We start from the raw sequence: 26461 nt of genomic DNA, 5'->3' as shown, positions 1-26461 counted from the left end.
ACTAATTCCTGCCAATTAAGCCAAGCCTCCTGTTTCATGAATAAGAGTCATACTAGTATCCATGGCATAAATGAGGTCTAGGGAACTCCAAGGCTACTGACAATAGCAGAAAGAGAGACATAGGCGAGAGCAGATAATTTGTATTCTCTAAGCCCTCTCTGCTTCACAGGTTCATGCTGCTTTGGCACCCATGGGCAGCACCAATCAAGGTCACTAAGACACAGGGATAGAAGGATGAAAGAGAGAAAGAAGACACTCCTCCCTCTCTCCCTCACATACCCCGGGTATCTGTTTGGAAGAGAAGGGAACCATGGATGACTGCTTCCCTCTTGGTAGATGAGTAGCCATTCATTTTCAGGCTGTACCCCTTTCAATTGCATCCTGAACCTCTGGGACTCCTTTGAAAAAACACCTCATTTTTTCCTTTTTTCCTCCTCTGTCCTCTCTTCACTGATAGGTAATTGTGTCTCCGTACTACAGGACACGCCCCTCAGATGCATACTGCAAACTGAGAAAAGTTAATTTCCCAAACCTTAAACCAGTTGGCTTAGGATTGGGCTCAGGGGAAGGGAACCCAGAAGCTCAACATTGTGGCAAAAGGGTAAAGTTTTTACCAGTCTTGCTTTTGGCCTCTCTCTCCCCATGCAAAGTGGTAAAAGACCTCAGGACTTTTTAGCTGTTTTTACCCTCCCCCTTGTTTCAGTTTGATGCATGTTTTCTGATAACCTGGTTTGTCTCTTCTTACCTTCAGACCACCAGACTCCATATGGTCATGCAACTGGAGCCTCGGATGATGGCCCATTTGACTGGGTACCCTTAGATGGGTCTTTGAGGGAGATCTGACTGCTGTCTTCCCAAAACAGTGCCCCTTGTTAGCAGGAAGCCGTTAGGATAGGTCTTTATATTTATCCTTATTGTTATTCTAACAGCAGTTAGATACACTTTGTTAGAGGGGTGAATGAGACAACCAAGTGTAAAGGGGTCCCTGGAGAAACTCCCACCAGGCTGTGCCCTGGGAGAACAGGGAGGAGCCATGGAAGTTTGCGCCCTTTGCAGGGGGCAGGAGCCTGACCTCCCCTGTTCCAGGGTGGAATCTGGGATTCAATTCGTGAGGCTGGAAGCCCACTAATAGGATTCTGGCTTTGCTGAGAATCTCTGTCAGCCCCCTGCCTTTTTCCTTTAGCTCAATAAACCCTGCCCTTATCCCCCTTCAAAGAGTCTGCAGGCTTAATTTTTCATGGTTGTGTGACAAGGACCGGGTTTTTAGCTGAACTAAGGAAAAAGTCCTAGAACATCTTCAGAGGCAAAAGATAGAACTGAAAGTCCTTTCACCACTCATCTGAGACAAATGCATATCTGACTGTTCTCTGTACTCTATAATTATTTTATTCACTCATTTTACTTATGTAAAAATGCAGATTCACTGAGCACCAAGTGACTGCATAATTGACTATTAATCCACCTGCTTCTTTCATTGGAAAAATGTGGATACAGAGAAGCTAATCAAAAGACTCAAAGGAATCCAACTATTGCTTCTTTTATCTAGTCTCCCCACCTTTTTCTCTTTCCTTTTCCCCCTACTGCCTCCTCTTTCCTCTTTAAATATAGAAGCCCCCAAACTCTCTCTGGAAAAAGCATGGACCACACGGCCAAACATGTTTTCTGTGGTTATGTGTCCCTTTTTCCTGGATTCATCCTTAACCTTGGCAAAATAAACTTCTAAGAAATGTTTGAGACATGCCTCAGTCATTTTATTTGATTTACAATATGTTAATTAGTCCAATTTAGCCATTGCACAATGCATGCATATTTCAAAACATTGCATCATACATGAGAAACATATACAAATTTTACTTGTCTATTTAAAAATATAATTTAAAAAATCACACTATTTTGCTTATTGATATTAATAGCACAATAGCTATTATTTGCAAAAGACTAATCTGTGATGAAGAGTTTGTAGAAATTCTTATTTTAATTTTTATAACTACAAAGAGTAGGTAGTTGTGTTGGAGATAATGAATCTGAGGCTTAGAGGGCTAAAGTCATTCACCTAATAAGACACAAAACTGAGACTTGACTTCTGGCCTGTCAATCTCTGGTGGTGAAGTTTTAACAGCTGTGTAGGGTCCACTTCCTGTGGGATGCAGCTCCATCCTGCTGCAGCAGCATAACACAGTTGTACACCATAGCCATGCCTTTAGCACATTCCTTTAGCATCTCCTTCATTTTCTCAGGCAATCGGACAAAGATAACCAAGTTAGATTTCTGCTTTAGTGTTACATCAGGATCCAATACCTTCTGAAGAGGCATGAGGCATTCAGTACACAACTTACCTGAGTTTCATTTGGAGCCACCAATTCTGAAGACCTCAAAGCTATTTTGTATATGATTAATGAGGGTTAAATACCTCTCCCATTTTCCAAGTCCTGGTGGTGGGTAGACACTAGGGTGAGACTTTCTAAGCTGGCAAGGCTTACCTGGTATCTCAGAGGCCAGAAGGAGCAGCTTGCTGCTCTTGGTCAACACTGGTTCCTGGAAACCCAGAGCCAGTTCCAGGACACTATGCAAGAAAGAGTACAGCAGGTGAGGATGGTGCTGACTGTCCAGAGCTTTTAAATCTGAGAGGAGGGGTGGGGTGGGTGTGTCAGGCTGGCATAAGGCCTGCAGTAGGTGGATGCCAGGGCAGGACTTTGCACCTGTTGCTGTGTTCTGTCTCCACTGGATCCTGATGTACCCACTAAGGTGCAAATCTAGTCCTGGCTTTGCTCTCTGCAGATACCACAAACTTGAGGATCCCTGCTCCCCTTCTGATATCAGCTATTCGGAATGTAAATGAACAGGTCCAACGCGAGGGAATACAAACCAATAATCCATTTATTATCCCAGTGAGCCCATATTTGTACTGAAGGGCTTCCCAGACCAGCTCCCAGGTCTGGAACTTGCACAATTATTTCATCCTGTCCCCTCTAACCCTGTGGAAGACATAATCTACTGTGTCCTCACTGGATCCATAGTTAACATTGATACAGAAGAAAGTTCATTTTAGGAAAACACAAGGCCCATAATAATACCATGTATTGGCCGGGCACGGTGGCTCACGCCTGTAATCCCAGCACTTTGGGAGGCTGAGGTGGGCAGATCATGAGGTCAGGATATCGAGACCATCCTTGCTAATACGGTGAAACCCCATCTCTACTAAAAATAGAAAAAATTAGCTGGGCATAGTGGCGGGTGCCTATAGTCCCAGCTACTTGGGAAGCTGAGGCAGGAGAATGGCGTGAACCCAGGAGGCAGAGGTTGCAGTGAGCCAAGATTGTGCCACTGCACTCCAGCCTGGGCGACACAGTGAGACTCCATCTCAAACTAACTAACTAAATAAATTATAATAAAAATAATACCATGTATCCTCCATGTCCTCGTGTGTGTGTGTGCGCGCACGCGTGTGTGTGTGTGTGTGTGTGTGTGTTTTATTCTAGAGAAAGAATGTTGGGGTTAGTGGACACAGTGGGACACACTGTAGTTGTCAGTGGGTGTGGGCAGGGGAGAACAGTCTCCAGAGCTTCTGACCTTGCACCCCTCACCTGGTGCTTAATAAAATTTCCATCTGTTGAGCTGAACTAACGACTGGTTTTATTCTTCTCATTATACATACCGCTCAGTACCCTAGATTTAAGTAAATATTGGTACAGAATTCATTATTAAAATTCCATATGTTTGCATTTGTCTGTCCTCTGCTTTGCAAGACTCATAGACACTTTCCTAAATTGTAATTTCAGTTATACTTTTAAGACAAAGTCATGTCTTCTCAATCTCTTTCTAAACTCTTGTTCCTTATGAAGAAGCAATAGAACATAGCCTTTTAGAGTGTAACTTTGAAGCCATGTGGCTAGGTTCCCTATTCTCTGGCAAGCTGGTTGTAAGGATCAAGTGACATAAATTACGTAAGGTATGAGAACGTTGCCCAGGACAAAGGATGCCAGGCATATGGTGGTTAACATCATGATTACTTCTGGCTGCTGAGCTGATGTCTTGTTGAAAACATAAAGGAGGTCTGTTTGTTGAAACTCCTGCTGCAGGAGGAAGATTAAGATGTTCCCTTCATAGTTGTCATTGCGTATGCATGATTTAGAATATTCTGGCTGTGAAACATGACCACTCATGCTACAGGCCTTCTTTAAGGGGCGAACATATCAAAACAGGAACAATGTGAGTGTGAAAAGAGGTTCTGTTGATTACATCGATTGCCAAGTTATGAAGTGGGACTTTTCCAGCTACAAGGACAGTCCCAGTCCAATTGGATCATTTGGTCACCCTGTCCTGACAGACCTGCGGCCAATAGCAATTTTGGTAATTGGCCCAGGGGCTGGTGTAAGCAGAACTGGGAGGTTTTCTTGGATAGAGTCCCCTTGCCTTGAACAGATGCTATAATGGTCACAAAAGCATCTCTGCATGCCCTGTTGTTGTGTGCTGCCTCTGGTCTCCTGTTGGAGGGAAGAACTACATGTGTTAAGACCCAAGACAGAGCACCTGGTCTACTTGCTTCTCTTTGTCCCTCCCTGGGGTTTCTTTTCACTCCACATATTTGACAATTTGATCCAATGTCTGTGTGGTCTCTTTTGTTAGGCTTTGGTCAATTTTAGTTTTTTTCCATTTTAACAACTTGAAAAAGCTGAGAAAAGTACCTGAGGTTTTCCACCCTGCTAGGATTTTTAGTTTAGGGCCCACTATTCAATTTTATGCTAATATAATCGACATCAGCATGTTGTCTTTACTTGAAAAAAAATATTTTCTCCATTTGTCCATGTCCTGCAAGCATTTCTGGCCTCTTTTGTTTCGCTTCTGAACTTAACGAGAATGCATGTAGAGATTCCTATATGCTGCTTGCTATATGATTTTGGTTGAGACTCTTATCTATTCTAAACCAGAACTGAAAATCTAAATGTAAAAAAGAAAAAAAGTAAATCTTTACCACTTTTGAACACAATTCAGGAAAATATCTTTATAACTATGAGGCTTGGCAGAACTTATTAAGTAAAATATAAAATTCACCATGTAATAAAATTAAAAATATGTATTTTTCTATATTAAATAGTTTTGATAATCAAAAAACAGATATATTTGGAACATATATAATTCAGTCCCTGATACATAAGGATATTTTAGAAACAAAAAATGAAAACCATGAAAAAAATAAATACGCGAACAAGCAATTCACAGAAAAAGAAAACCTGATGTCCAAATTACATATGGGAAAATGTCCAATAGCATGAGTTATCAAGGAAGTGAAAATGCTAAAAATGTGAATTCTTCACCAGGCGCAGTGGCTTACTCCTGTAATCCCAGCACTCTGGGAGGCTGAGGCGGGTGGATCACAAGGTCAGGAGCTCAAGATCAGCCTGACCAACATGGTGAAACTCCGTCTCTACTAAAAATAAAAATGTTAGCTGGGCCTGGTGGCATGCTCCTGTAATCTCAGCTACTCAGGAGCCTGAGGCAGGAGAATCACTTGAACCCAGGAGGAGTAGGTTGCAGTGAGCTGAGATTGTGCCACTGCACTCCAGCCTGGGCAACAGAGTGAGACGCCTCAAAAAAAAAATGAATTCTTTTAAATTATTTTAATTGGAAAAATCAACATGCTTATATAACTGCCAGGTATTGGTGAAGATCTCAGCAAGTAGAAAGTTCCATAACCTATTATAAGATGATATTTTCTATTTTTTCTTGAGTTAGTTTTTAAAAATTATGTGTCCTTGAATATTCCTATTTCGCATATATTTTCAAACATACTGGCATAGTTTTCATTATAATAACCTGTCATTATTTTTACTGTTTGCAGGAATTGTATGATATTTGCCCCCTTTCATTGCTCGCAGTGTTTTATTTGTGCTTGGCATTTATCAGGTAATCTTACAAGACATTTTTGAATTCCATTAGTCATTCCAAGGAATCTGTTTTTTATTTCTGAGGGAAAAGGGACCTCAAATATGTCAGTAATATTTCATATGTTTTAACATTTTATTTATATTGAAAGGTCTTTAAGAAATTTGATTCAAATATTCACAATGGTGTTCTAATGTTAGGCATATTTGTATTACATCTACTTCCGTGCTTTATTTATTATATTTATCTCAAGATTTTTATTTTAGCCATCAGTCATGTGTTAATTAAGTCTCTGTGTGGTTATAACTCTAAGTTAACATGTCTGAAAATATTTCATTGATTTCCTTTCTATTAGAAAAAGCTGAAAGAATTAGCCTTTAACCTCCTTGTAATATTTAACTTTAAAAACAAAAAATTAAATCACTCCAACAGATTAACCTTAAAATACAATGGGGAGTCTTCATTTTTCTCAAACCTTCTGCTCAGTTAATGGTCTACAGAAGGGACCAAGGACTTTTACAGAAGGACTTTTAAGTTAGAAATAGGAATTTGAATCTCTTCATGAAGACAGTGGAAATATGGTGTTCAAATCTAACTTTATCCATTAGTTTTTGAGAAGGAATAATTTACTGGATTTCCAATACTTCTGTATTGAAAACTCAGATATTTCTCATAGATTCCTAAAACTTTACTCTTAATAATTATGTAATGTTTTGGAAAACAATTCTTTATTCTTTCAATTTATTTTTTTCAACAAAATAAATTATGCAGTTATAGACAATGTTAATTTTGTTAGAAACTTTGTCAATGTGTTTGACACTTAGAGGCTTACTACATAATCTTGTTATATATATAGATTCATTATTGTGATGTAATCTGTAGAAATACAAATAATTGAAAAGTGGGCCATTTCAACTAGACTGTCCTCCTATTTTCAAAGGCATAGTCTCTTATGAAAGATTGTCTGTGTTGATGGTGTCGCCTGTCAAAATTTTCTGTCCCACTTGAAGGTAGTGTCACCTGATAACATTTTTCAGTTGTTGGAAATTTCCTGAAACAGAACAGCATAGAAAAATGTACATAGCTCCAAACATTTATTAACTGAACATTGAGAACATACTGTATCTTTATCATACCCAAATAATAAATACACTTTACCCTTCTTTACCACATGGAAAATAGGATCTTTGTTCCATATCAGTGACTTTCTTTCTCCTCTAAATACTGTGAAACATTTTATAGTGTAATAGGGTTTTAGAAAAAATAAATCTCACTTTCATGATTTTTCCCAATGGAATACAATTCTGGAGAATGAGTGTGTGATGTGACATTCCTGATGCCAGTGGGGTGTTGTCATTTGTGTTGCCCCTCCCACCCCAAGCTTCACAATGGCTTTTCCCTCTGGGCCCTCTACTAGTCATTACCATTAGCTTTTTGAGGTATAATTGACAAGTAAAAACTGCATATATCAGATGTATAAAGGTTGATGTCTTGATAGAATATACACTGAAATAATGACCACTATCAAGATAATTAACATATCCATTACATCGTCAGTTACCATTTTCTTTTTAATCTCCTTGTTGTGTGGTGAGAATAATCTTTTGCAAATTGTGAGTGTATAATACAGTATTATTAACTAACGTTACAAAAATATACATTGAATTTCCAGAATATATTCATGTTGCATAACTGAAACTTTGTAACCTTTGTCCAAGATCTTCCCCTTTTCCTCTGACTCCTGGAAAACATCATTCCATTCTCTGCTTCTGTGAGTTTGATTATTTTAGAGTCTACTTATAAATGGTTCATGCAGTGTATTTGTCTGTTCTCATGCTGCTAATAAAGACATGCCTGAAACTGGGTAATTTATAAAGGGAAGAGATTTAATGCACTCACAGTTGCATATGGCTTGGGAGGCCTCACAATCATGGCAGAAAGCAAAGGAGAAGCAAAGGCAAGTCTTACAGCGTGGCAGGCAAGAGAGCTTGTCCAGGGGAACTCTCATTTATAAAATCATCAGATCTTATGAGACTTATTCACTACCATGGGAAGAGTATGGGGGAAACTGCCCCCATGATTTAATTATCTCCACCTGGCCTTGCCCTGGACACCTGGGGATTATTACAATTCAAAGTGAAATTGGGTGGGGGGGGAGGGACACAGCCAAACCATATTATTCTGCCCTTACCCTCCCAAATCAAATGTCCTCACAATTCAAGACAAATCCTGCCTTCCTAGCAGTCTCCCAAGTCTTAACTCACTTCATCATTAACTCGGAAGTCCGTAGTCCAAGGCAAGTCCCTTCCCCTAGGAGCCTGTAAAATCAAAAGCAAGTTAGTTACTGCCTAGGTACAATGGGGGTACAGGCATTGGGTAAATGCACCCATTCCAAATGGGAGGAATTGGCCAAAACGAAGGGGACACAAGCCCCACACAAGACAGAAATCCAGCAGGACAATCAAATCTTAAAGTTCCAAAATGATCTCCTTTGACTCCATGTCTCATATCCAAGTCATGCTGATGCACAAGGTGGGTTCCCTTGACCTCTGGCAGCTCTGCCCCTGTGGCTTTGGAGCATACAGCACCTGTCCTGACTGCTTTCACTGGATGATGTTGAGTGTCTGTGACTTTTTTAGGTGCACTGTGCAAGCTGTTGGTGGACCTACCATTCTGGGGTCCGGAGGACAGTGACCCTCTTCTCACAGCTCCACTAGGCAGTGCCACAGTGGGGACTCTGTGTAGGGGCTCTGACCACACATATCTCTTCCACACTGCCCTAGCAGAGCTTCTCCATGAGGGCCCTGCCCCTGTGGCAAACTTCTGCCCGGACATCCAGTTGTTTCCACACATCCTTTGAAATCTAGGTGGAAGTTATCAAATCTCAATTCTTGACTTTTGTGCATCCGCAGGCTCAACACCATGTGGATGCTTCCAAGGTTTGGGGGCTTGGGGCTTGCAACCCCTGAAGCAACAGCCTGAACTCTATTGTGGCCACTTTTAGCATGGATGGGATACAGGGCACCAAGTCCCAAAACTGCCCAAAGCAGCAAAACCCTGGGCCTGACCTATGAAACCGTTTTTTCCTCGGAGGCTTCCCAGCTTGTGATGAGAGGGGCTGCTGTGAAAACCTCTGACAAGCCATGGAGACATTTTCCCCATTGTATTTGCGATTAATATTTGGCTTCTCGTTACTTATGCAAATTTCTGCAGCCTGCTTGAATTTCTCCTCAGAAAATGGGTTTTTCTTTTCTATCACATCATCAGGCTGCAAATTTTCCAAACTTTTGTGCTCTGCTTCCTTTTTAAACATAAGTAATTCCAAACTATATCTTTATGAATACTTAAAACTACAGGTTATTATATTTGTCCATGTGTTTGTTGTTACCAGATACCTTATATTTTTATACAGCTTCATGTTGCTGTCTACCACTCTTTTGTTTCAATTTGAAGGGCTCCCTTTATTATCTATTTCAGAGCAGGTCTAGTTGTAATAAACTCCCTCAGCTTTTGTTTATTTGGAAAAAGCTTTAATTTATCTCTCATTTTTGAAGGTCAGTTTTGCTAGACACAGTATTCTTGGTGACAATTTTTCCCTTTCAGGACTTGGAGCATATCACCTGACCTCCTTCTGGCCTGGAAAATTTCTGCCGAGAAATTGGGTGATAATCTTATAGAAGCTCCACTTATGCAACAAACTGTTTTCTCTTCCTACTTCCAAGATTCTCTCTTTTTCAGTTAGCTAGGAGGAATAAGTTCAAAATATCTATTGTACAATATGGTGACTATAGCTAATAACAACATATTGTATTTTTGAAAATCACAGAAAGTAAATTTAAACAATTCTCAGCATAAAAATAAGTACATGTGGTAATGCACGTATTAACTCAATTTAGCAATTTCACAATGTATGCATTTTAAAAACAATGTTGTACAGAATAAATATATACCTTTTGTAAATTATAAATAAATTTTAATAATAAAATAAAAATTACAAATTAAAAAAAGATTCTCTCATTGTGTATGATGTTAGACAATTTAATTATAATGTGTCCTGGTGTGGTTCTCTTTGGACTTACACTTGTTGAATATTCTACTCCTGGTTTGTTCAGTGTTTTTATCATGAAGAAGTATTGAGTTCCTCAAATGTGTCCTTTGAATTAATCAATATGGTTATGTAGATTTTTTCCTCTATCATTCTATTAATGTGGAATATTAAATTGATTGATTTTCATATATTGAATGCTGTCAAATCCTGGGATAAATCTCAGTTGGTCATGGTAAATAATTCTTTTTACTATTTTGCTGGATTCAGTTTTACAGTATTTATAGAGGATTTCCCCACCTCTATTAATAAGAGATGTTAGTCTGTAGTTTTATTTTCTTATGATGTCTTTGTATCTTCAGCTCTGGAACACAGGAACTGAAGAAATATTTGTGTTTCTAGAAGGAAGAACCCTGAAACCTTGTTGTATTCTGGGGTATACAGTTCTTCTACAAAGAGAACATAGAGACATTTACTTGGGTTACTGTACATTAAGGGAAAGAGATTGCCTAGAGCAGGGGGTGGCAAACTACAGACTGGGAGCAGAATCAAGCCAGACACCTGTCTTTGGAAATAAAATTTTATTGGAACACAGCAATTTCCATTCATTTACACATTGTCTATGGCTGCTTTAATGCTACATTTGCAGAGTCCATAATTACAACTACAGTCTTATAATTTGAAAAACCTAGAATGTTCACCAACTAACATTTTACAAAATATGTTTGCTGACCCGTGATATTTGAGGACAGTTGGACATAAGTCTAAGCCAATATTGATACCCAAATACCAAAAGCATCATCATGGTCCCCTGTTAGAGTGGGAGCTTATAGGGCTACATAATAATTAGAGTCCTGGGTGAATTCCAGCTACTTTGCAGACCCACCCAGCAGTTCTTTCCAAAGTCCCTGACTGTATAATTGGATTAATATACTTGATCATTGGAGTAGTTCCTTCATTGGGCCCTTGGCCTGTGAAGTAAGAGGGACACGTGGAAGCTGCTGAAATTGCAACCCATATCAGCTACATAGCAAATCAACAACAATATTGCATGTTTGCAGGGGGATGGAGTTGGGTGGAAGTGATGAGTGTCATTTTTTTAATTCCTTAAACTTGTGGTGGGATATGGAGTGGAGGGGTCCTTATCATGTTTCCTCTTAACTCTTTAGTGCAGCCTCTTCATAAGTAAGCTGGATCCTGGGGGAGGACTGGAGATCACCTCAAGCAACCAATTAGCCACTCTGTTGGCAGTGTCAGCTCCAGACACAGGGTTGTTGTTGGAGTTAATTTCATCAGTCGATTAGGCACATGGTGCACAGCACTGAATTTTTGAATATACTCTTTTCTCTTCTGATCAGAACAGAAGTCTTATTGGAATTCATGTGCAAAGGACAATAGTTCTGACAGTCTTGCCCTAGGATTATGATTACTCTACTTGGTGCTGTTATATAAGAGAACAAAGCTATCTGGTGCATCTGCAGAACACTATGCTGATCCATTTTGTCAAGACGTCATGCTGATGAGGCTGGATAAGTAAGAAGCCATGGAGGTCTTGGGAAGACACATGTACTCCAGAGGGTGGGTGCAGGAGTTAAACTCTGAGAAGATTCAGGGACCTGTCACTGAAGTTTTGAGGTGTCCAGAAGTCAGGGGATTTGTAGCATTATCCTTAAAATTATAAGGCATCCTGCATCTCCTACCACAAAGAAGGAAGCTGATCACCTGGATAAGTCCTTTGGGATCTGGAGATGACACATTCTACACCAGATGACTTAGACCATGGCCAGGTAGGAGCAGGTCCTGGGACAGGAAAAGGCTCTGCAGCAGGTTCATTCTGCAGTGGATCTTCCCTGCTAGTTGGTCTGTGAAACCTACACTCCCCATGGGGGTGTCAGTAGTGGGTGCACATACAGTGGGAGAATCACAACACAGGCTCTGGTGATAGAGGTCATCCATGCCATCTGCAGCTAAAAAATCCCTCCCTTGGGACATAGTTCCTGGCATACTACTGGGCCCTGGTAAGGATGGAATGCCTGGCTGTAAGGGGCATGTGTCCATGCATCTGGAATTGAGCACTATGGGTCTGTCACATTCAAGAAGTCACAGTGAATAGACCACCCAGCATTCCTCTGAAAGTTCAAACTGGTACATTCAAGGTCAGGGCTGTGATGATCTAGCGGTCACTATCTAAACAAAAGAAATCTGGGCTTAGGGCCTGTACTGAAACAGATTATAGGAGGGAGGGGAGGAGGACTGTTGCAACAGTGAGAAACCTAGGCATGAGATTGGCAAGTGTCTCTAAGGTCATCCAGAGTGGGGCTTTTAAGTAATAGAGAGGAGTAAGAAGGCTAGAAAAAATCAGGGTCTCAGGGACTGTGTGTCTTTGAAGTCAGCTAATATTTAGGAGGGTTTAGGAGGGGCCTTTCTGCATTCAGATGCTGACTCAAGCTGAAGGTGGGCTGAAGTTCAGGGTACTCTGAAGAGAGAGGAGCTTAACTAAAGTTTGGTCAAGTATTTTGTACTGATTAATCTGTTGGGGAAATTAGCTCATGTATTCATTAATGAGACAAAGAATGAGAATTTGGAGGGTCTGTTTCTGACCTTTTCCTAGGTAAACCCAGGAATTATATCTAAGTTACATGAGGAAAGATGGTTATTCCAGTAAGCCATTTTCCAGATAACAAGAGGTGAGGGGAATTCTTTAAACTTCCTTATACTCAGGATCACAGGGCCTGGTAAAGTTCACCACTGTCAGCGCACATAAGTAAGCTGCATGAGGAGAAGCCCCACTCTATGTCCATCTTCATGAATACACCAGCAGCCCTGCCCCAGTGTGCACCTGTGACCATCTGCAAGGTCTGGTGGTGGAGAGGGGTTATGTGCAGCCAGCTGGGGGAGCAGAAAAAGCCCATTCTTGGTTTATGAATTATTCACCTCTGAAAGTAGGTAACAGCCAACATGGTCAGTATCTGCTTAAAGCCACTCTCAGAGCAGCCTTTAAGGACTAAACAGGAAAAGTTTCTTCACAGTGGTCTAACTTGTCAGTACCGTACCTGTTTACTTACATTTTTTAGAAGGAACAGTGACATTAGATGAGACCATATCCACATTGTTGGACATGACTTTGCTGGCTGGAATCAATAGTCACAGAAGGTATGAAGTCTTTTGCATGGCATGTTAATGCCCACCACAAAACATCCACCACAGAGGAGGCACTGGACTACCCAGGAGACAAATGTCTGGGGTGGTTTACATTACTGAGCATTTGTCATCATCCACCCCATGCCAGAATCAGCAGGACAAGGATCTATGCTATGCTTGGGCCAATACCTTGGATGTCCACTGACCATGGCTGATCTAGCTATTGCTTAGTATAAATGGCCAACCTAAAAAGATTAGAGACCAATATTCCTGAAAAAGAACAACTCGGTGGTCATTTGATTACAGCAGCCTCCTTTTATCCTTAAAGGGTCAGTGGTTCATTCCCACTGGGAAAGTGTCGATTTGTATTTTTTGCCTGCAGAGCCTCAAAAAGCACCACTGTCCAGGGGCATATGAAATGCCTGATCCACAGTCAGACATGGATTCCATACAACCCAGCATGTTCCATAAAATCCCCTAACAGTGACAGAAATATGTGGGATGCACCACTTAGAAGCAACGGGTCTCCTCGAGTCCTGGAACGGCCTGCTGAAGGCACAGCTGAAGCAGCAACTCAGAGGCAATGCTATGCAAGGGTTGGTGCCCTCTTTACTGATGCACTGTGTGCATAACATGAGGGAATTCCTCTTCATCCCCAGGAGGAAGAACACCTGGTTTCCAGGAACCCAGGGTGGAAGCAGGAGTGGCCCCATCATCATCATACTCTGTATAAAGAGCATCAGAGTACATGGGTCTACTCCAAAAGCCACATTTGGACACAGCCATCCTAAGGCCTTTCCCCTAACAATGTTGGAGCATTATGACAACCACAGATTCTGTGCCCCACTCTCTTATGCAGAATTTTACAGACTGAAGAAACTAAAGCTTAGAAAGGCAATGAACTTGCCAAGTGATATGGTTTGGCTCTGTGTGCCCATCCACATCTCATCTTGAATTGCACTCCCATAATTCCCATGTGTTGTGGGAGGGACTGGGTGGAAGATAATGGAATCATGGAGGTGATTTTCCCTGTACTGTTCTCCTGGTAGTGAATAAGTCTCATGAGATCTGATGGTTTTATAAGGAGTTTCCACTTTCACTTCTTTCTCATTCTCTCTTGGCTGCCAATTGTAAGAAGTGCCTCTCACCTTCCACCATAATTGTGAGGCCTCCTCAGCCATATGGAATTGTGAATCCATTAATTTATTTTTGTTTCCAGTCTCAGGTATGTCTTTATCAGCAGTGTGAAAACAGACTAATACAGTAAATTTGTACCAGGAGTGGGGTGCTGATGAAAAAGTAACTGAAAATGTGGATACAACTTTGGAACTGGGTAGCAGGCAGAGGTTGGAACAGGTTGGAGAGCTTGGAAGAAGACAGGACAAATATGGGAAAGTTTGGAACTCCCTAGAGACTTGTCATTGGCTTTGACAAAAATGCTGATAATGATATGGACAATGAAATCCAGGCTGAGGTGATCTCAGAAGGAGATGAGGAACTTGTTGGAAACTGGAGCAAAGGTGACTTTTATGTTTTAGCAAAGAGACTGGCAGCATATTGCCCCTGCCCTAGAGATTTGTGGAACTTTGAAATTGAGAAAGGTGACTTACGGTGTCTGGCAGAAGAAATTTCTAAGCCATAAAGCATTCAAGATGTGACTTGGGTGCTGTTAAAGGCATTCGGTTTTAAAAGGGAAACAGAGCATAAAAGTTTGGAAGTTTTGCAGCCTGACAGTGTAATAAAAAACAAAATCCCATTATCTGAGGAGAAATTCAGGCTGCAGAAATTTGCATAAATAATGAGGAACTGAATGTTAATCACCAACACAATGGGGAAAGTGTCTTCAGGGCTTGTCAGAAGCCTTCAGGGCAATCCCTCCCATCACAGACCCAGAAGCCTAGGAGGAAAAAATGATTTTATTGGCCGGGCCCAGAGTCCCTCTGCTGTGTGCAGTCTAGGGACTTGGTACCCTATATCCCAGTTGCTCCAGTCATGACTAAAAGGGGCCAAGATACAGCTCAGGTCATGGCTTTGGAGGGTGCAAGCCCCAAGCCTTGGCAACTCCCAGGCAATGTTGAGCATGCAGGTGCATGGAAGTCAAGAATTGAGGTTTGGGAACCTCCACCTAGATGTCTGAGGATGTAGGGAAACACCTAAATGCCCAGGCCGAAGTATGCTGTTTGGAGGAGGGGGGGCCCTCATGGAGAACCTCCAATAGGGCAGTGTGGAAGGGATATGTGGGGTCAGAATCGCTACACAGAGGAGTCCCACCACCGTCCTCCAGACTCCAGAATGGTAGATCCACCAACAGCTGGCACCGTGCACCTGGAAAAGCTGCAGACACTCAACAGCAGCCCATGAAAGCAGCCAGGAGGGAGGCTATACCCTACAAAGCCATAGGGGCAGAGCTGCTCAAGGCCTTGTGATCCCACCTTTTATATCAGCATGATGTAGATGTGAGACTTGGACTCAAAAGAGATCATTTTGGAGCTTTAAGATTTCACTGGCCCCCTGGATTTTTGATTTGCACGGGGTCTATAGTCCCTTTGTTTTGGCCAATTTCTCTCATTTGGATGGTTGTATTTACCCAATGCTTGCAACCCCATTGAATCTAGGAAGTAACTAACTTGCTTTTGATTTTACAGGCTCATAGGCAGAAGGGAATTGCCTTGTCTCAGAAGGGACTTTGGACCATGGACTTTTCAGTTAATGCTAAAATGAGGTAAGACGTTGGGAAGGCATGATTGGTTTTGAAATGTGAGGACATGAGATTTGACAGGAGCTAGGGAAGGGAAAATATGGTTTGGATCTGTGTCTCCACCCAAATCTCATCTTGAATTGTGCTCCCATAATTCCCACGTTATAGGATGGACCCAGTGGGAGATAATTGAATCATGGGGGTGGTTTCCCCCATACTGTTCTTGTGGTAGTAAATAAGTCTCACAAAAGCTGATGGTTTTATAAGGGGTTTCCACTTTCACTTCTTTCTCATTCTTTCTTGCTGCTGCCACGTAAGAGATGTCTTTCACCTTCCACCACGATTGTGAGGCCTCCCCAACCACGTGGAACTGTGAGTCCATTAAGCCCATTTTTCTTCTCAGTCTCAGGTATGTCTTTATCAGGAGTGTAAAAATGGAGTAATACACCAAGATAACAAGACCAATATGTAACAGAGCCAAAGCTGACTTGGTCTGTCACTCTCCAGAGTCCCAGCTTTAAGTTACCGTCAATACCATGTGTAGAACATTAGCAATCAGCTGACCAACTGTCCTGGTATGCTTGGGACTGATGGGTTTTCTGGGATTTAGGATTCTTAGTATTGAAACTGGGAAGGTTCTGCCAACCTTCCCAGAGATGATTTGAGTCCCCAGTTTATAAAAAATGCATAAAAATGGTAATAATTATTATCCTTAGTGAGTTTAGCTCTACAAATGTTTGGCCAGATTTATTAGAAGTAAACCTCAGAAAAGCAATTTCACATCATAGTTGTCATGGACATGGCAACTTGACCACTGAGGTAGGAGGTCCTGCAGAAATGGAGCTGAGAAAGGGATACAGGTTCCAGGCGGGGAGAAGTCCTGAAAACCTTGACAGAGCAGCTCTGGGGGCCATCCTTGGCAGAATCAAGTCAGGTAATGAGATGTTCTTCCTCAGAGGACCTAGGTCCATATGAAACATGAAGAGTGTGTGTCTGGCCTTGTGCTAGGTAAACAAAGGACTTATCCAGGAGTTATATCTAAGTCATATGGGGAAAGACAGTTCTTTAGTAAGCCATTTCCCAGGTAACAAGAGGTGAGGGGAAAAGGAATGACCTAAAGGAGGTGACCTAGAAAAATAAAGGTTTCTTCCCTCTGTGAGAATGGTTGCAGTCACAGCTCCCAGAAGTCCATCTTTCTGGACCAGTTCTATTTGCAAAATGATTTACCTTCTCCTTCCATCAAATGATAGAAGCTCTTTCTCCATCTCCTGGAGACTGGTCTGGCCTGTGGCTTGCTTTAGCTAATAGGATATGCTGGAAGGGGTGTGTGAGTGCTGGAATGGAGGGCTCAAAGGCCTTTTAGCTTTTGCTTAGAACCACTTACAATGCCGACATCAGCTTCCCATCAGCCTCCAGGGAAGAAGCCCAGAGTCACCTATGGGGGGATGGGATGCCCTAAGAGGAGAACTGAGATGCCATCACAAACAGCTGGCACCAGCATCCTAAAGTCTGAATGAGACTACCTTGGATCCCAGTCAGCTGCATGAGTGACTCCAGGTAGGGTCAACCAAACTGCCCATATTGCTAACTCACAGAATCATGAAAAAAGTAGTAAATCACTTTAAGCCACTACATTCTGGGAATAGTTTTTGTAGTTCATGGAAGCCTCACTCGCTGGGGCATGTAAAGGTTCCAGTTATTAACCTATCATTTCTTAGCTTACAACCCACCCATCTGGGCTCTGCTTTGTGAGGGCAGAGCTGGGACGCTGCACTTGACATTATGCTTGCCAGCTGGCTCCCATCAGGCCCTGCCCACATGGGCATAGAGGGATATTGGGAGGCCGAAGCAAGGGAGGACAGACTTTTTTCCAAACCTGTGAGTGAGAACCAACAATCTTGGTTACTTCCGCAGGAGTAGGGCCTTCCTGTAGCAGCAGGTGGACTCAGTGTGTGGGTTTTTCTATACATGCATACCTTCTTCATGGCCCTCCTTGGAGACATCAGCACCTTCACAGCCCTGGGTTACTGTCCCAAGGGGCTTTTCCTCTAAGCTTATAAATTTTAATAATTCAGTCCCTTTTTGTTCCAACAACCTTAGGTGCCGCAGTTGCTTCCTGCAGTTGCTACTTCCAGGATACCCGAGTGCTTCATTTTATTTTGCCTTCTGGTTCTTCAGTATCTAGTTAATATTTTTTACATTAAAATCCCCTATTAAAATATGGCTGCTGTGATTTCTGTATCCTGGCTGCTCTGACTGGTACACTGTGTATGGTTAATCCATTATCATTCATGAGGGAGACTCATAACTTCATTAGGAAACTAAGTGAGGCTGGATGCTCAGAACGTTAAGGATGGGGCTCGTACCAATTACAGAAACACTATAGGTAACATGGCCCAGGGAAAGACAAGTGGCTTTCCTGGCTGCCTGCCTGCCTGCCTTCCTTCCACATAATATATTGAGAAAAGATGGGCTTTGGAGTCAGATATATTGGTTAAAAAGTTTAAATCACTTACTCACTAGCATTAAGGCCTTGGGAAATTTATTTAACATGTTTACACTCTGTTACTCTCTCTCCCAGAAACTGCCTACTTTATCCCAGTACACCCTTGGCAGCTTAGGAAGAGAACAATTATGTAATGTCAAGGAAAAACACACATCTCTGGATTTCCTTAATAAAGGAAAGGCTTTATTGTTTTGTTTTGTTTTGTTTTTGACATGGAGTCTTGCCCTGTCACCTGGGCTGGAGTGCAATGGCGTGATCTCAGCCTACTGCAACCTCCACCTACTGCGTTCAAATGATTCTCATGCCTCAGTCTCCTGAGTAGCTGGGATTACAGGCACCTGCCACCATGCCCGGCTAATTTTTGTATTTTTAGTAGAGATGGGGTTTCACTATGTTGGTCAGGCTGGTCTTGAACTCCTGACATCAGAAGATCTGCCTGCCTTGGCCTTCCAAAGTGCTGGAATTACAGGCATGAGCCACCAGGCCTGTCCAAGGAAAGACTTCATTAAGGGGAGTTTTTGCAGTAGAGAGATGCTCAGAGTCTACGCCAGAACATCTCTTGGAACAGGTGGATGAGCAAAGCTGTTATATGCCAAGACATGAGATAGTTGACTGTGGGAAGAAAAAAACTAAAATATGCTGAGGGGTCTTGATACTTAAGGAACTGTATCAAATGTTGGAATAACAGGAAAGCTGAGGTAGAGAATGCTTGTTTTCATTTAGGTACATGGGCAGAGGTTTGAATCTGAGATAGAGCAAAAAAAGTTATAATGAAGGAAGTTCATATAAAACTGAGGGCCAGCCAACATAGTCTAGCCAGTTTCAAGTTATGTCAAATGTAAATTTTGATCAGCCTTGTCAGTCTCTCCTCTGTTTCAATACAAGCTCAGAGAAACTCTCCCTGAACAACCAGGGATAAGGAAAATTTGAAGTTGGGCATGACTGAGTGCAATAGTCCTCAGGGCCAGAGTTTCCTCAGTGTTGTTCCTGGAAGACCAGTAGAAATGTCTGTTGAGCATGCTGGCAAAGGTGAGCTGTTTTAGGGTCATACAGAATAAGTATCTTAAAAGTGGAATTTCTAAAATGAGAAACATAAATATTAACATAAAAGGTTGCATTAAAGTAAACAGCCACGAGTTGAACTGCAAGGGTACCCAGTCCAGCAGATTGCAACTGGTTTGCAAATGGAAATCTTTTGATTATGCACATTGCTTGTTGGGTTTCTTGAAGTGAGGAGTCTGCACAATGCTGTCCACAGTCTTGTTTACTTTTTATTTTTTCTGTAAAGCAAGTGTTTTACCAGACAGCCTTTGTAGCTCACACAGTGGTTTGTCTGGGGAGAAATCCAGCCCATGCACAGTCTGCAGTGGTTATGAGTACTTCCAGGTTCATTAAGTTACCAGGAATCAACTCTCAGGACTTCTTCAGATCCTGGGGAAAAGGCCAGCTTCAAGGTAACCTAGATCCCCGATGGGAATCTGCACAGTCAAGTTTGAGTTCTCAGTGATGCCAAATCAGGAGGGAGAGAGAAAAATGGGAAATAGTTGTTTGGAGGCTTGGAAACAGATATTGAAGGAAACTGGAAAACCTGAAAACTTGGTCATGGTGGACAGTTTGTACAAGGTGACAGCTAGGAAGTAACACTGTTTTTTTGTTTTTGTTTTTCACAGTGGGAGAAGTCAAGACAGAATGTGATTATCCATCAATTATTTACAGTTTATAAAGATATGCAAAGTGGTTTGAAGATAATGAATATGATCAGAATCTGATATCCCTGAAAGATATTGTACGTTGAATTGTGTGCCCCAAAGACATGTTCAGATACTAACTCTGGGATCTGTAAACATCATGTTATTTAGAAGTAGTGTCTGTATTAGTCTGCTCATAAAATGCAATAATCTGGGGGGTTTAAACAACAGAAATATATTTCTTACAGTTCTGGAGGCAGGGAAGTCCAAGCCACACTAAAGGTACTGTGCCTGCCTGCTAATGAGTTCAGAAAGTTTAAAGATGAGGATGGATAGGGAGATGATAAAAGGGAAGAGGGCAGCCCAAAGAGTAAATATATCCCCAAGCTCAAAGCATCATGAAGATATCTTCTTTGAGACAGTGTTCTAGACTGCAAAACTTAGGTCACAGACTTAAAAACTGAGCAATATTGGCCAGGTGCGGTGGCCCATGCCTGTAATCCCAGCACTTTGGGAGGCCGAGGCAGGTGGATCACGATGTCAGGAGATCAAGACCATCCTGGCTAACACAGTGAAACCCCATCTCTACTAAATATAAAAAAAATTAGCAGGATGTGGTGGCGGGCACCTGCAGTCCCAGCTACTCAGGAGGCTGAGGCAGGAGAATGGCCTGAACCCGGGAGGTGGAGCTTGCAGTGAGCCAAGATCACACCACGGCACTCCAGCCTGGGCAACAGAGTGAGATTTCATCTCAAAATAAATAAATAAATAAATTAAATAAAATAAAAATAAAATAAAATGTAAACAAAACCAAAACGAAAACCAAAACCAAAAACCTGAGCAGTATTTACTCAGTAATTAAGAGGTCTATGCCCCACTCAGCTGGAGAAAATAGCATGCCTTAAAGGTTTGCCATGGTCAGAAGATGATCTTGCTTTAGTTATTGGAACTGACTGATTAGCAGGTTCCCTGTTGCCTGAAGGAATGTCAATAAGAACACTATTCTAAGCTGATATTCACATTGATTCTTGAAAAGAAGGAAAATTTGGATCCAAGTCCAAAATCATCAGTGTTTTGTTGATTCTCATGAGGGCTTTCTTCTTGGCTTGCAGATGTCCACCTTCACGCTGTATCCTCACATGGCCTTCCTTGGTGTGTGCTTGTAAAGAGAGAGCACAGGCTCTGTGGTGTCTTTTCTTATAACGACACTAATCCCATCAGATCAAAGGCCTACCCTTATGACCTCTTTTAACCTTAATCACTTTCTTCCTCCAACTACACCCCCACTGGGATTCAGAGCTTCAAAGTATGAATTTGGTGGAAAGACATGATTTAGTCTACAATAAGTCTACAATGATTTAGTCTTCGTGGGATGTAATCAAGTTTCAATATAAAAAGAGGATATTTGGACATGAGTGAACAGAGGGTCAAACAGGGGACACACACACACACACACACACAGCAGAAGCCCCACGGACGATTGGCAGAGATGAGAGAGATGTGTCCTACAAGCCAAGAAAGCCAAGGGTTGCTGGCAACCACCTAAAGATAGAAAAAACACTGAAGCATTCTTTGTAAGTCTCATGGGGAGTACAGCCCTGATGACACTTCAATTCCAGATCTAGCCCTCGCAACTCTGAGGAAATCAATTTAAGCCACCAGTTCTGTAGTACTTTTGTTACAGCATCCCTTGGAAACCAATATGAATATGTTAGCATTTTCTGTTAAAACACAACATTTATTTTTATAGTCACCCCACTCTTCCTTTTGATCAAAGGCAATCTTGAAGAAAAATCACTCTTGATCACAAAATAATAACATATGGCTGGTCTCATTAATTTAGCATCATTATTTACACAGATAAAGGAAAAAGGACTATTTGCTATATGGGCCTTTTGAAGTTTACTTTGTAAAAAGTTTCCATAAGGAATCTTAGATTGAATTTTTAAAACCTTATAGAAAACCAAGCCATCAGAGAATAGGATTGCAACCCCTGCTTTTTTTTTTTTTTGCTTTCCATTTGCTTGGTAAATATTCTTGCACCCCTTTATTTTGAGCCTATGTGTGTCTTTGCACATGAGATGGGTCTCCTGAATACAGAACACCGATGGGTTTTAACTTTTTATCTAATTTGCCATTCTGTGTCTTTTAATTGGGGCATTTAGCCCATTTACATTTAAGGCTAATATTGTTATGTGTGAATTTGATCCTGTCATGATGCCACCTGTTTTTTTTTTTTTTGCCTGTCAGTTGATGCAATTTCTTCATAGCATCAATAGTCTTCACAATTTGGTATATTTTTGCAGTGGCTGGTACTGCTTTTTCCTTTCCATATTTAGGGCTTATTTCAGGAGCTCTTGTAAGGCAGGCCTGGTGGTGACATGATCTCTCAGCATTTGCTTGTTGGTAAAGGATTCTATTACTCCTTTGCTTATAAAGCTTAGTTTGGCTGGATATAAAATTCTGGATTGAAAATTCTTTTCTTTAAGAATGTTGAATATTGGCCCCCACTCTCTTCTGGCTTATAGGGTTTCTGCAGAAAGATACACTGTTAATTTGATGGGCTCCCCTTTTTGGGTAACCTGATCTTTCTCTCTGGCTGCCCTTAACATTTTTGCCTTCATTTCAAACTTGGTGAATCTGATGATTATATTTCTTGGGGTTGCTCTTCTCGAGGAGTATCTTCATGTTGTTCTCTGTATTTCCTGAATTTGAATGTTGGCCTGTCTTGCTTGGTTGAGGAAGTTCTCCTGGATAATATCCTGAAGAGTGTTTTCCAACTTGGTTCCATTCTTCTTGTCACTTTCAGGTAGACCAATCAAACATAGGTTTGGTCTTTTCACATAGTCCCATATTTCTTGGAGGCTTGTTTGTTCCTTTTCATTCTTTTTTTTCTAATGTTGTCTTCATGCTTTATTTAATTAAATTGATCTTCATTCTCTGAAATCCTTTCTTGCACTGAATTGATTCAGCTATTGATACTTGTGTATGCTTCATGAAGTTCTCACAGTGTATTTTTCAGCTCCATCAGGTCATTTATGTTCTTCTCTAAACTGGTTATTCTAGTTAGCAATTCATCTAACCTTTTTTCAAGGTTCTTAGCTTCCTTGCATTGGGTTAGAGCATACTCCTTTAGCTCAGAGGAGTTTGTTATTACCCACCTTCTGAAGCTTACTTCTGTCAGTTTGTCAAACTCATTCTCCATCCAGTTTTGTTACCTTTGTTGCAAGGAGTTGTGATCCTTTGGAGGAGAAGAGGTGTTCTGGTTTTTGGAATTTTCAGCCTTTTTGCACTGGTTTTTCCTCATCTTTGTGGATTTATCTACCTTTGGTCTTTGATTTTGGTGACCTCTGGATGGAGTTTTTGTGTGGACATCCTCTTTGTTGATGTTGATGCTATTCCTCTCTGTTTGTCAGTTTTCTTTCTAACAATCAGGCCCCTTTGCTGCAGGTCTGCTGGAGTTTGCTGGAGGACCACTCCAGACCTTGTTTGCCTGGGTATCACAAGCACAGCAAACACAACAGAATCTTTGCAGAACAGCAAAGATTGCTCCCTGTTCCTTCCTCTGGAAGCTTAATCCCAGAGGGGCACCCACCAGATGCCAGCAAGAGGTCTCCTGTATGAGGTTTCTGTCAACCCCTGCTGGGAGGTGTCTCCCAGTCAGGAGGCATGGGGGTCAGGGACCCACTTAAGAAAGCAGTCTGTCTCTTAGCAGAGCTCAAGCACTGTGCTTGCAGATCCACTGATCTCCTTCCGAGCTGGCAGGCAGGAATGTTTAAGTCTGCTGAAGCTGCATGCACAGCTGCCTTTTCCCCCAGGTGGTTGGTCCCAGGGAGTTGGGAGGCTTATCTACAAGCCCGTGACGGGGGCTACTGCTTTTCTTTAAGAGATGCCCTGCCCAGAGAGGAGAAATCTAGAGAGGCAGTCTGGCCACAGCAGCTTTGCCAAGCTGTGATGGGCTCCGCCCAGTTCAACTTCCCAGTGGCTCTGTTTACACTGTAAGGGGAAAACTGCCTACTCAAGCCTCAGTAACGGCGGATGTTCCTCCCCACACCAAGCTCAAGCATCCCAGGTTGACTTCAGACTGCTGTGCTGGCAGCAACAATGTCAAGCCAGTGGATCTTAGCTTGCTGGGCTTGGGCTCCATGGGGGTGGGATCTGCTGAACTAGACCTCTTGGCTCCCTGGCTTCAGCCCCCTTTCAAGGGAAGTGAATGGTTCTGTCTCACTGGTGTTCCAGGCACCACTGGAGTGTGTGTGTGTATATATATATACCTGCAGCTAGTTCGGTGTCTGCCCGAAAGGCCATCCACTTTTGTGCTTGAAACCCAGGGCCCTGGTGGTGTAGGCACCCAGGGGAATCTCCTGGTCTGTGGGTTGTGAAGACCATGGAAAAAGCATAGTATCAGAGCCGGAATGCACCATCCCTCATGACACAGTCCCTCATGGCTTCCCTTGCTAGGGGAGGGAGTTCCCCGAACCCTTGTGCTTCCCGGGTGAGGCAATACCCTGCTTCAGCTCACCCTCCATGGGCTGCACCAACTGTCTAACCAATCCCAATGAGATGAGTCGGGTACCTCAGTTGGAAATGCAGAAATCATCCACCTTCTGTGTTGATCTCACTGGGAGCTGCAGACTGGAGCTCTTCCTATTCAGCCATCTTGCTAACCACCCCATTATACCAGCCCCCAAACTCCTGGAACTGTTAAGCAACTTCAGCAAAGTGTCAGGATACAAAATCAATGTGCAAAAATCACAAGCATTCCTATACTTGAATAATAGACAAACAGAGACCCAAATCATGAGTTAACGCCCATGCACAGTTACTACAAAGAGAATAAAATACCTAGAAATATAACTTACAAGGAACGTGAAGAACCTTTTCAGGGAGAACTACAAACCACTGCTCAAGGAAATAAGAGAAGACACAAACAAATGGGAAAACATTACATGCTCATGAATACGAAGAATCAATATCATGAAAATGCCCATAATGCCCAAAGTAATTTATAGATTCAGTGCTATCCCCATCAAGCTACCATTGACTTTCTTCACAGAATTAGAAGAAACTACTTTAAATTTCACATGGAACCAAAAAAGCACTCATAAATCCAAGACTATCCTAAGCAAAAAGAACAAAGCTGGAGGCATCACGCTACCTGATTTCAAACTATACTACAAGCCTATAGTAACAAAAACAGCGTGGTACTGGTACCAAAACAGATATATAGACCAATCGAACAGAACAGAGGCCGCAGAAATAATGCCACATCTACAACCATCTGATCTTTGACAAACCTGACAAAAACAAGTAATGGGGAAAGGATTCCCTACTTGATAAATGGTGTTGGGAAAACTGGCTAGCCATATTCAGAAAACTGAAACTGGATTCCTTCCTTACACCATATACAAAAATTAACTCAAGATGGATTAAAGATGTAAATGTAAGGCCTAAAACCATAAAAACTCTAGAAGAAGACCTAAGCAATACCATTCAGGACATAGGCATGGGCAAAGACTTCGTGTCTAAAACAACAAAAGCAATGGCAACAAAAGCCAAAATTGACAAATGGGATCTAATTAAACTAAAGAGCTTCTGCACAACAAGAGAAACTATCATCAGAGTGAACAGGTAACCTACAGAATGGTAGAAAATTTTTGCAATCTAACCATCTGACAAAGGGCTAATATCCAGAATCTACAAGGAACATAAACAAATTTACAAGAAAAAACAAACAACCCCATCAAAAAGTGGGTGAAAAATATGAACAGACACTTCTCAAAAGAAGACATTTATGTGGCCAAGAAACAAATGAAAAAAGCTCATCATCTCTGATCATTAGAGCAATGCAAATCAAAACCACAATGAGATACCATGTCATGCCAGCTAGAACGGCATTCATTAAAAAGTTAGGAAACAACAGATGCTAGAGAGGATATGGAGAAATAGGAACACTTTTTTTTTATTACACTTTAAGTTTTAGGGTACGTGTGCACAACGTGCAGGTTTGTTACATATGTATACACGTGACATGTTCATGTGCTGCACCCATCAACCCATCATTTAACATTAGGTATGTCTCCTAATGCTATCCCTCCCTCCTCCCCCGACCCCACAACAGGCCCCGGTGTGTGATGTTCCCCTTCCTGTGTCCAGGTGTTCTCATTGTTCAATTCCCACCTACGAGTGAGAACATGCGGTGTTTGGTTTTTTGTCCTTGCGATAGTTTGCTGAGAATGATGGTTTCCAGCTTCATCCATGTCCCTACAAAGGACATGAACTCATCATTTTCTATGACTGCATAGTATTCCATGGTGTATATGTGCCACATTTTCTTAATCCAGTCTATCATTGTTGGACATTTGGGTTGGTTCCAAGTCTTTGCTATTGTGAATAGTGCCACAATAAACATACGTGTGCATGCGTCTTTATAGCAGCATGTTTTATAGTCCTTTGGGTATATACCCAGTAATGGGATGGCTGGGTCAAATGGTATTTCT

At 41.8% G+C, this 26461-nt stretch overlaps 1 protein-coding gene and 1 long non-coding RNA gene across 3 annotated transcripts in view; one reads left to right on the top strand and one right to left on the bottom strand.

Moving 5' to 3' along the window:
* Positions 1–2597, bottom strand: part of LOC470467 (sulfotransferase 1C3) — a 39381-nt gene extending 36784 nt beyond the window's left edge. The window contains exon 1 of the mRNA XM_525848.5: positions 2481–2597. The gene's annotated coding sequence lies outside the window, so the exon portion shown is untranslated. The remainder of the gene's footprint in view (positions 1–2480) is intronic.
* The window catches only part of LOC129143247 (uncharacterized), a 312467-nt gene extending 290475 nt beyond the window's left edge, over positions 1–21992 (top strand). Inside the window, exons 4-5 of one of the 2 annotated variants that reach the window (XR_010149289.1) lie at positions 15715–15791; positions 16086–21992. This is a non-coding gene — a long non-coding RNA (uncharacterized LOC129143247). Of the gene's footprint in view, positions 1–9486; positions 9783–15714; positions 15792–16085 lie in introns of those variants that run through there. The other variant, XR_010149293.1, reaches the window with a different exon arrangement.
* The last annotated feature ends 4469 nt before the right edge of the window (positions 21993–26461 follow it).

This window comes from Pan troglodytes, chromosome 12, assembly GCF_028858775.2.
Source record: "Pan troglodytes isolate AG18354 chromosome 12, NHGRI_mPanTro3-v2.0_pri, whole genome shotgun sequence".
Lineage (NCBI taxonomy): Eukaryota > Metazoa > Chordata > Mammalia > Primates > Hominidae > Pan > Pan troglodytes.
The sequence above is the reverse complement of the archived record's forward strand: the minus strand, read 5'-3'. Positions and strand labels throughout refer to the sequence as shown.